Consider the following 11,830-nt stretch of genomic DNA (forward strand, 5'->3'; position numbering starts at 1 on the left):
CTCACAGCACGACCTGTCCCCACTCACAGCAAAACCTGTCCCCACTCACAGCACGACCTGTCCCCAAAGGGTCGCGCACACGTGGGCGCTGCTGCCCCAACCTCGGGGCGGAACTCAGGAATGCAGCAGGGAAGCGATGCGCGCGGTGTGCCGCAGTGCCGTCGTGCAGGCGGGGTGATGCCGCGTGCCCCTCGTGGTGCCCACGCTCCAGATGTCCTCTTTGTTTCAGCCGCATTGTTTCCCCTGCCCAGAGCAGTTCCAATTTCTCATTGGCACGGGACGCTGTTTTCTGCGTATTTTTGAAAATGGCTCTTAATCGCGAGCTTAGCGGGGGCATTGAGGCTCACAATGAAGAAAAAGCCCACGGGGTGAGAAAGCGGCAACCTCGGGGCTTTGATGGCCTTGTTGGCCCGAGCCCGGACTCCAGCAAGCAGCGGCTACAGCTCCATTCAGCACCGAAAGGGCTGGCAGGTCCTGTGACGCTGGCCGGTGTTTGCGAAAGCCTTTGTTAATGTGTTAGATAACCTATTAATCACAACTTCTATATTCATATGCAAAACGTGCCCGGAGGACAATTTAAGCGCTGATTGCGGCGCTTTCTCTGTTTGCGTTCCGCTCCCCCCACGTGAAGCTCCCGGCCGGGTTCGGTGCGGGTCTGAACGCGGTGTGGTCGCGGCCCCGAAAGGGTGCTCTTATTTTCCTTAGTGATCCCCGTCTCGTCTTGTCATCCTAAAGGTTTGTAAGGACTTTAATTAGGTACGCCGGGTAGGGAGACGACAGGGAGCAGCCCTTTCCACGCCCAGACACTTGATGGAGGATGATCACTTTGGCAGGTACAGGCTGGCAAGATGAACCGGTGTAAATTAACTAGGAAAGGTTAAATTAGAGTAAAATGAGGATTGCAGACAAATCTCGGAAGCCGAGTTAATCCAAAGCAGGGCCGTAGGCTGGCTGTGCTGCTGCATCCTCCAGGTCGGGGCTGCAATGGGGGGCCGTTCCACGTGGGGCAGCGGGGAAAACTGTGCCAACGTGGTAGCAAAGCATCAACGGCGATGAATCCGAATTATTATGCTCTATGCAGCAAGGCTTATTAGCTATGGATTGTTCTGGATTGCTTTTTAGAGCTGTGAGCAAACAGAGACTGATCTTACCTTTTTTGTGTTTTGTCAGGACAACTCTTTGTTTTGGTATTCAGTTACGGGGTTCATTAGGTGGAGGTACCTTTGTATTTCATCTTTCCTTTGCAGTGTGACTTTGCACACGAGGAAGGACCTCCTGCCCACCTGGGTGCCTGCAGCCCAGAGATGCCCTTTGCTGCATGTGGTCGGGGCACATCACCGCGTTTCCAGATGGAGACCTTCTGCACCCCCGCTGCAGCCGAAGGCATCACCTCGACGAGGGGTGTGGGAAAATGCTCTGAGGTCCCACAGCACCATTTTATCACAGCTATAATGGCTGGGAAAATGTTTGTAATTTGTTTGGCAGCCGTTAATCTACCCCTTTGTTCGAGTGTTTGGTATTGAAGTGTTTCTTCAAGGACTTCGCGGTGGCTCTAGATATTTTCCTCCATAATAAGGATTATATGGCACGTAATCCTGTGAAAAGATACAGTAATTAATTTGAAAATTGCTGAGGAGTCGATAAGTATTTAAAGCTTTAATGACATGCAGTCCTGTCATTTTTTTTCTATTCTCTCAGCTGGGCACACTGTGTCCAAGCACACAGCATGGCAGCCCCCTGCCCCAAGCTGCCCCCAGCAGCAGCAGGCACCGCACAGAGCGCAGGGAAGTCACTCTTTAAAGCTCCGGAGAGATGCAGTGCATTTATCAGCTGTGAGTGGATATCATTGTGTTTATAACAGAGTGGAGGCACCATGCAATTTTGCTCTTGAAATTGGTTTATATAGATGACTGGTTGCTGTGAAGTGTGTGTCAGAGTTGCATGCAGCGGTTATGAAGTAGTACAATTGTCATCGCTTCTTACATGGTTGTTGAGAAGAGCTTGAGAGCCCGGCTCAGTCAGCTGTTGAATAGATAACCCAACACAGTTAACGTGGCATACATTGTAAAGAATTACATGCCTGCTACAATGAGCTCTGGGCCTTTGGTCTAGATAATAATCCTGGTGGGTGTACCACGTGTGCGGCTGTCTGATCGCTCAGATATGACTGACGAAACATAAAGAAAAATGTCAGTCGCCGAAAAGAAAAATGCTGCTGGAAGTTTGTTTAAGGTTCACGTTAACAGCAGAGCTTTTGGATTTAACCCCGACGCTCCCGCAGCCCCGGCTGTCGGCTCAATGCATCGCTGTGGGTGGGCTCTGTTTGGGCCGTGCTGGGCTCTGCTGGCTGCAGTAATGGCCCAGCCATCCCTCTGTGCTTCGTGCTGAGTGTGGTCCCCTTGTCACTTCCCATTTGTGACACGTGAGCCTAACGCCACTAAAAAGGGTGAATGTTCGCGACTTCTTAAGTGCCATGGCAGAACTCATTTCCCTGAATTGAAGCAAGCCAGAATAATCAAGCTGGCAACGCGGACCGGACTGCAGAAGTGGTAATTAATACTGCTAGCAAATTAGAAAAAAAAAAAATATATATATATATAAGGGAGAGATTTGCTGTGCAAAATTCACAGCGCTTCTGTGCACCGGGAGGCGACTCTGTCAGCGCACCGGCTGTGGGTTGGCGATTCATCCTCAGGTGCTTTCACTGCGTGGAAGGGATTGTTGGAGAGTTGCTTTCATTTGTCTGAGTGGCTGAAGCATGAAGCTGGCCAGGGAAATGTTGTCCCATCAAGAATCCCAGCTTGGCAAGCTTGTTCTTGATGAAATAGAATCGCAGAATCAGAGGCTCACAGGATGGTGTGCGTTGGGAGGACCTCCCAGCCAGGCAGGTTGTGGGCATCCCACTCAGGTTGTGTCCACAGAGCAACAGCAGTGCCTGTGCCATGGCAGCCATTTGGGGATGGGAAACTCCTGCCCCAATCCAACCCCACACGCTGCTTTAAGTCCTTTTTTCTTCTTGCACAGCAGCAGTCATGGCACCAGTAATACCTCCATGACACAGCAGGACACTCAGTGCTGGGTTTGGGCATTTGCATTTTGATTTAAAAATTGGAGCTGAGCAGCAATCTGAAAAAAATCTATCAAAGACAGTAAATAAGAATTTGATAAAGCTGTGTATTGCAAGCCCCTACAGACATAGACAAGGAGAAGCCACATCCTGAACAGTCCCAGGATGGCTGTGTGATTCGCGATGTGTTTCAATCAGGGTTTGCTATTGAGAGGAAGCAAGGGCTGTGCATGCCTTTCTCTTTGGGCACATCTCTGAGCAATCTGCTTTAACATGCGGGGTTCTGCCTCTTCTCGCTCTGCTTTGGGGTCTGTGGGTGCAGGGCTGCTGTTCCAGGAGCTGCTGGGAGCTTGGGGCTGTTCTCATTTTCAGGTCAGCAAATCTGAGTGAAGTTCCTCCCTTTGCAGGGTTCGCACAGTGCTGCTTTCCAGACACCTGTCCTGTGTTAACCCTCATCTGAACGCTCTCCTGTTGCACAGACGTTGCCTGGAGCACAACCACGACCCACAGCGATCTGATATTGTTATTGCTGGGATGTGGCCAGCCCTGATTTGGCCACTTGCATTGTTCCTCTCTTCCTTTCACCCCTCAACACTTTTTATTTTCTCTTTACAGAAGGCACCTTTTGGGAATTGCCTCTGAAAATGCCTAATAACAGAGCTGCCAATCCGCTCTTATTTTGGGGAGGGGGAGTAAAAGCTGAAGCAGTCTGAGATTGCACGCGTATTTGGCACAGGGAAGGGTTCAGAACTCATCCCACGAGGTAAAAAAAATCTCAGGGAAAAAAGGAATTCCAAACAGCATCTATGTTACATTCAGTCCTGTGGCAAAAGAAAGACTGAAAGGAATTAGTGATGCCAAATAATAGGAAGAAAGCAACAGAATGTGCCATTTTGCAGCAGAGGAATACATGTTCACAAAGGTGAGGGAGTTTTTCCCTGACACGTGATGGAAACCCATTCTTTACACAGCCAAACTGGGCCTTCCTCGTTGAGATTCTCCGAGTTGCCCTCTGGAGGCACCTGTCTGCTTTTCTGAATAGTTTAACTGAAATCAATAGCAGTGGGAGGCAGCTGCGGGGCTGGCCGACAAGCGTGTGCCCTTCCTAGTAGTTCTTAGTGGTGTAACCATGTCCTCATTTCTGCAGTTATGCTGAAGGATCCCGTGTTTACATACACATGACATATGTGTCTGCATTTCAATGTGAAATCCCTTCTAGTGGCTCCCATACAAATGCAGGCTCCAGTGATGCAATGCATGCAGCAGCTTCTCTGTTTCTAGAGCTGCGTTTTACTTAACGCTGCTCAGATTTTGACCTGCATTAAAAACCTGCCTCAAACCCATTAAAACAAGTGAGAAAACACCACTTCAGATAAAACCCTTCCACTGCTCGCTGATTTTGTCCAAAATGTGCAAAATGAACGAACTTGAATGCCCATTGTGGCTCTGAGACCTGTGAGACCGTCAAGGGTCTGGTTTTTTTTCCACTGCAGTGCATTTGGGGCTGTGTTATTTCTGGCCAGTAGCTTTACTTTAATAACTGTAACCAGCTCTGTTTGCTTCCTTTAGCCATAAATCCCCACAGTGATTACATTCCTTTGCTAATGGAAATAAAAGGTGAGAGAACTAAAAATAATAATAAAAATACTTCAGGTCTCTACACTTGAATTCAATTAATGCCTCCATCTTAGCTAGCAAACACTTGAGAGAGACACAATAAGAGGAAATATAGATATAAGTGCCTAAACAAAGTGGTCAACAGCTGCACAGCTGTATAAATCACCTCCTCCTCATCACTTGTGTTGCCCTCCATTACTTCAGCTCTTACAGCCCTGCAGGTCACCCCGGGCACTGCCTGCCAGCTGTGGGCTGCACAGCTCTGGGTTGGCAAAAGGAGCTGCTGCAAATTCACCAGCTTTGAAGCGTGAGTATCTGGGAATGAGTTAGGGATCGTAGCATCATAGGGTGGTTTGGGTTGGAAGGACCTTTGAGATCATCTCGTTCCAACCCCCTGCTACAGGATGGAACACCTCCCTATAGACCAGGCTGCTCACAGCCCCATCCAGCCTGGCCTCGAGTGCTTCCAGGGAGAGAGGGAGTCTCTGTCCACTCACTGGAACATTCCCAAACTGAAATGAGCGCAGACTGAGTGTTTCACCTTTGGAAACCCCTCTGCATCCCGGCGGAGGAGGAGTGGAGCCCGCAGTCCTGCACCCCTCATGTTGGGCCATAGAAATGCGTGCCTCTGTTTGTCACTGTCCAGATTTCGAGGAAACACTTCAGCAAAAATACAGCTGCTTTATTAGTGGCAATAATTCCCCAAACATTCTTTGTTAGGAGTCATTTTGGTGCCGAGCACATGCTTAATTTCCATGAGACGAATGCAGAGTGTTTGCAGATGGCAAGAAAAATGCCCAAATGTCACCAAAATGTTTCTTACTGCTCCTGACAGCGATTATTTTTGCTGTGATCATTGTACAGTAGGGTACCTTCTCCTGGAAAGACTGGTGAGGCTGAAATATTTCCCTCTTGGAGAACAAAAATAATCAATCCCTTCCAACATCGGTTTTGTGGTGTTGGTTTTTCTCATCCGTTCCGTCCCCAACTCCTGCATCGTTGATTTAAGTAATCTGAATGTGTAAAAACATTTTGAAAAATTAAGATGCTTCCACACTTGTACCCATTCATTACTACTGAGGTGTTAAAATAATTTATTCCATTATATTAACGACTGTTTGATGCATCAAAAGATAATTTGCCATGTAATTTTGTTAAACCTGAAACTGTAGCGTATTTTCTTGATAATACCATTAATATATCAAGAGTAAATAAAATGTTTAGTGGTAGGCACATTAATTATCGCCTTCATCTACCGGTGCTTAAAACCAAGAAATAATTAAATGTGCTTTAATAAGATATGGTTGTGGGGAAGCCGGATCGTTTATGAATTGCTGGAGGTGCGTGCAGCTGCCTTTCCCCTGAGAGGAGGAATTTATGCCGAACACCCCGCTGATTGTTCAGGAGGTAAGGAACCAATAGCTGCATGTACAGAGGTTTAATTTAAAGTGTGTTTCTCACTAGGCTGCTCACAACACTTAATTAAACTCTGCTGTTTTGGCAATGACAAATGCTGTAGTGCAAAAGGAACCAGAGTAGCGGTGACTGAGAAGCTCTCGTAATTTCTTTCATGCGCGCTGGCAGCCAGATCCAGGGCAGACAGAGAGGAAGACAAAAAGAAGATTTATTGAAGGTGTTTGGAGGAAGTTGCCACTTCCACATGGCTGCCCCAAGTCCTCGAGGCGTGACTGGGCCCCTGCATGGGAACACGGTGCTGTGCCGCCAATCTGCAGCCTTCCTCCTCATCGGAGGATGCTCATCACACTGGGCTCTGCGTTACAGAACTCAGGACAAGGGGAGGCTGACAAATGCCCTGTTATTGCCTGCCTTGCCCCGTGAGGCTCCCACTGGCACAGGCTGGTCCCATGCTGGGCGTGTAGTGCTGTGTAGGTGGTTACAAGCGGTAGATCTGGTCCCACTTTTGGACAGGCTGTCATCCTCTATTCAGACAGGGAGTTTCCTCCCTGCCAATGCAAAAAATCTATTTTTATTTTCACATTTCAGCCACAAAATAACAGCCTGGGAGGTGAAGAAACACTCTTTCAAATGCATTTTTAGCTTGAGCTCCTTTACTTCAGGTACGTGTGGATATAATTGGTATTGCAGGATGAGTTACTTTTGTCTCTGCTTTTATTTCCCTGCTCCCCTGGACACCCATCCACACGCTCTCTGAAGGCTGATGCACAACAGCAGGAATGCACAGTCTCATTTAGTGCGTGCATTAATAAAAAAGCAGGGGGAAAGCTATCACTGATAATTACCAGATATTTTTGCCTCTTTCTAGCCCCATCTCTCCAGTTGTAATGCAGAGCATTGTGAGCACGTGCACTTTGAGAATCTGGTTGTCCATTTAACTCTGAGTTCAACATGAAGGTGCTTCGCAGGGAAAACCTGTGCTGCAACAGGAGATTATAGAGAATCCTGAGTAGGTCTTAAACTTCCTCCATGGAGGTTTGAAACAAACAAGCAAACAACAGCAAACAAGAGAAGCTCTGGAGCAGATCCTTGTGCCCGTGGGCACTGTGCAATGCTGCCCAGTGCCTGGCGTCTCCCAATCCCCATCCCCATCAGTGCCAGGTGAGCTCCTGCTGTGATGCCCAGAAACGGGCAATGGTTCCACAGTCGAGTCGTGGAAACTTGTTGGGTATGGTGGTTGTATCTATGAAAATATCACACCATTTGAAGCCCACCTTCTTTTTTTTTTTTTCTTTTTCCCTTTGAAGGGCATTTTGATGAATTCTAGTGTAAAGCATTTTGTTAATTAAATTGATTTCTTTTCCTTTCAGAGAAGACTTAAGTAAAAGCCCGTGTGAGTCCCCAGGGCTGAGGCTTCCCTTTGATCTGAGCTCTTCCCGCGCTCCCCCAGCCCCCCCTTCCCCCTGTCCCCATACAGGGCTCTCTGCAGCTCCCTGCCCCCCAGCACTGCCCAGACCCCAACCCTTCCAGGCTCCGGAGCACTCAGGTGTTAAGGCAAAACTTTCTGTAATACCATTTACTGCAGACAGAGCAATTCACCCAGGGCCTATTTCCTATCTCCCCCCTCTCCCCATTTATTTAAAAGCCTGACAATAAAACCAGCCCATTCTGAATGGTAGATAAAATGCAAAGAAATTGATGAATGCCTTTTGGTGAGTACAGTTGAGTTTCCTTGAGGTTTTATACATTATTGACACCGTCAGTGATTCCTGTGATTGTGGCTGCAGCTGGGATGTTATTATGACCGTGTTGCAGTACTTCTGTCGGGAGGCTATTGGGGAGGCACAGCTGGAAGCGTTGGTGGCATTTCATGTTCATGACCTGCAGTAATTGCAGCATTTTATAACGGGAGCCAGCAAATCTGCAGCAAGGAATTAAGCGGCCGCAGCTCCTTCCCAGCACCCAGCAGCGTCAGGACTGGGCCGTGCTGCTGGCTGATCCAGGGCTGTGTTTTATTCCCATACCTCACATAGAGTTTTTACCAGCTCACAGCACTCGCTAAGCAGGTAACTGTACAGCTACAAGCATAGTTGTATATGCGCTTCGCTCATCAGTTCTTAATCCTGACCCTTTCCTTTGCAATCTACTCGTAACTAGAAACAGAAAACCTGGCAGAAAACCAAAAGCAGAACCATTTCCAGAGCCTTCAGGGCACTGCTCCGTGCCTGCACCTTTGAGCACTGTGGTTCTGCTTTGAAGTGGATGGGAAATATGGGCAACTCGCAGTCTACCATGTTGAGAAGTCTGTGGAACCACAGCATTTACCAGCAAACATAGGACATAGGAGCTAAATGGTTTGTTGTGCAGAAATGATGCTGCCCAAAAACCACTGCAGTGTACTTGGTGCTTATGGAAGGGCTCCTGCGTGGTGGCTAGGATATTTGGCTGGAGAGTAACAGAATTTGGGTGTGCTCAACAGGGAATCAACAAAACATCTCTGTCTGTCCTGAGGACGTGGCTCTCCATCAGATGGTGTTGGATGCTCAAATGGCATCCGATGCACTTGCAGGGAACATAAGCACGGCCAGCTGCACTTCCCAGCAAGCCCACAGTGTTGTTGCAGCTGTATTTTGCATTTAACCGAGGTTTCCATCCCAGCAGCCTGCCTGGGGCTGGGTCCTACCACACCAGCCCTGATCCCAGGGTACAGAACTACACCACCGTGGCTGAAGCTGTGGATTCAGTGTGCGTACTGGCTTTGTATACATACATACTTTGCTTCTGAATCTAAATGTTTGCTCTGAATCTTTTCCCACTTTTCTCCCCTTATTTCATTTTATCTCCCTTCCATTGACTAGTTACAGTCTCAAGATGTTTGCCAAATATTCTGCAGTACAGCACAAAATCCATGTTGAGAGATACCAAATTCCTGTTAGCTGTTAAGGTTGGAAGAGGTGTGTTAGGTAGCCCATCACATAAAGCTTGATAAAAATCCCTGAGTAAATGCCACAGGAACCCTCCAGGAATAGAGCCTTTAATCTTTAGATCGTCTAAAAGGAGCCTGGTGACATGACTGGGCTTATTGCAGAAAGCTAATTTCAGTGACTCTTGTGAAGATCCTCCAGTCCTTCGCGCCATCCTGCTCTGGGAAGCAGAAATGGGCTCTTGCTCATGACATGCTGGTTTTGTTGTTGTGTTGGTTTTGCTTTTGTGGTTTTTTTTTTTTTTTTTTCCAGTGTTAAAATAAATTACTGAAAAACTCAACCAGCAAACAGAGATAATTAAGCATGTCTTGCCTTTCCAAGTGCCTGACCCAGCTGCTTTGCCTTTCTCTGGGGCACAGGGCAGTTTGGGCAGTGCTTGGGGCACTTAGGAAGTGCCATCTCATTGTTGTCTGCTGGAAAAAGGGGTCACCATTCTGCTGTGCAATTACAAAAGCACAGCTCCGTGGAGCAGGGGCAGCCTGCTTCCAGGAAAGCACTGTCCTGGGAACAAAACACAGCAGATGAGATGAGAGTAGAAGCTGTGATGTGTAAGTTTATGTAACACGTTAAATATTGACAAATATTGGTATCTGAAAACTCCAAGTGATGCTCTGAAGAGAAAATAAGCTGCCAAGGAAAGACTTTGCAGAGTAACTTCGTTCTGCTTGTAAGTTGATGGTACCCACACACCTGCCTTGTGTTGACCGAGCACATCTTTTCTCAGCATACGTCTCAGTGAGTAGCAAGACTTGGCATATCATTTATCATTGCTCTTCTTGAAATCCTGCTTCATCGGTGGGCAGAGTGTAGATAAACTGCTCTATGGTGATGCAAATCCTGGAGGGTTTGCACAGGAGGGGTGCATTGCCCTGCACTGATGCAACAAGGGATGCACTGAGGGGCTGAACAAAAAACTGGGGGTCTGCATGGAGCCTGTGGACTTGGGATCAAATACTCCCTGCTGTCGTTTGGCCTCCATACAACCTGCTCTATTCTATATCAGGCTGCAGAACGCCTGATGCTTTCTCTGACAGGTAAATGAAATTAAAGAGTAAAACTTCAGGAGGTTTAAACATTTCAGTAGCTAAAATATCTGCTGTGGTGTAACACGACTTAAAACCTGTATCTATAGCCTGTGTAAGCCACCAGCGTTCCAGCTGTACTGAGGTGGTGCACTGGTGGCCTTAGTGGTCAGCATCTCAGTCAGCTCAAAAGAGGCACATGAAAGTGCTGCTGCCCTACAGTCATAGAACCAGAGTGGTTGGGACCTTAAAGCCCATCCAGTTCCAACCCCCTGCCACGGGCAGGGCTGACCCATCCTGGGCTCTGTCCTCTCCCCTTCTCCTGGCATGCAGCGGCCCCTGTGCTCCATCCACTTTGTTTTATTCATTTTCACACTTTAAAATCGCACATATCCCAGCTGCCTGAGGCTGGCTATTAGCGTATTAAGGCTATTGCTGTCGTTTTTGCATTTCACCCCATGCAGGTGACAAAAGGGAAAGGCTAGGAGCTCTAGCAGAAGCACAGCAAGCCAGCTGTTTAACAGTAAATACCAATTAGGTGGGCAAAGCCTTTATTTTCTGCATAATAAGGCATGGAGTTTGGCATCCACTGAAGCCAGCAGCTATCTGGTGGGCACTGCCCACTGTGGGCTGCAGCCATGCCCCAGGATGCAGAAGGGTGTGTGGGTGTCCTCTGCACCCCTCTCAGCTGCTCCTTCATGAACGTCCCCACAGAGGTGCACATGTGAAGCCAAAAAAGTAAGCCCTGGGTTGGAGGAACGATGGGAGGAATTTTTGAGTAGGACTTGTGGGCACCTCAGCCCAAAGATCAGCCCTGCAGCCTGCGGGGCACAGAGCTTGGGTGCTCAGACAATGCTCATCTGGGGTTAATTATTTTCTATGCAGGACTAATTAGTTCAAGCTGAGCACTGTGGTAACACACCTGTATTGCTTCTACAGGCAGAGGCGGCGTGCCTGGACGGAGGTCAGCTGTAATTCCTTTTTGTACTCCAGGTTCAATCAAAGTTCATGTCTGGGGTTGCTCTGAGCCCAGAATAAAATTCAGGATAGTTCTTACTTCATGTCACTTGGTTCTTATCTCCCTAATCTCAAACTTCAATGTTTACCCAGCAGAAGCAGCAGTGATTCCGAATGCTTCTGTGAGAGATGGGGGGAATTTTACTTTTAATTTTGGCTGCAGTAGGAGAAAGCAGCGTAACATTAATCTCTTATTAAGATGTAATGAAGGCACGTGTAGGTGCTGAGTAGATGTTTTGTGCAAAAATTGTTCACCAAGGGCTGGGCTGATACAGCAGAAGTGTGCTTCTGCTGCACTGGCCTGCAGCGGTGCTGGGTGACTTCCTTCACGCAGTCTTTCTTCCCAAAGTATTTTCCCTGTCAAGCAGTGATAAAGCAAATGTCTTAATGATGTAATTTGCTATTTCAGTTTTTTAACGTGCTTTGAATATTCAGATGCAAATGGTGGCAAATGGCTGATGGAGAACATGGCAGGTAAGTGTGGCTGTGTGCTGCGAAGCGCCAGGACCCCACAGCACAGGGGTGGGCTGAGGGGACCATCTCTCCTCTGGACAAACTGTGAGTTGGCGTTGCTTTTCTGTAATAGGAGAAAATAACAATTCTTGTGTCATTACATCTTTTTTACAAGTTTACTGGTGTGAACTTTCCAAGAGATATCCTACTTTCGAATGACAAAGCATACTTTATAAATATTTCTTGCAGTGCTC

Source organism: Lagopus muta, chromosome 8, assembly GCF_023343835.1.
Source record: "Lagopus muta isolate bLagMut1 chromosome 8, bLagMut1 primary, whole genome shotgun sequence".
In the NCBI taxonomy this organism is placed as follows: Eukaryota; Metazoa; Chordata; class Aves; order Galliformes; family Phasianidae; genus Lagopus; species Lagopus muta.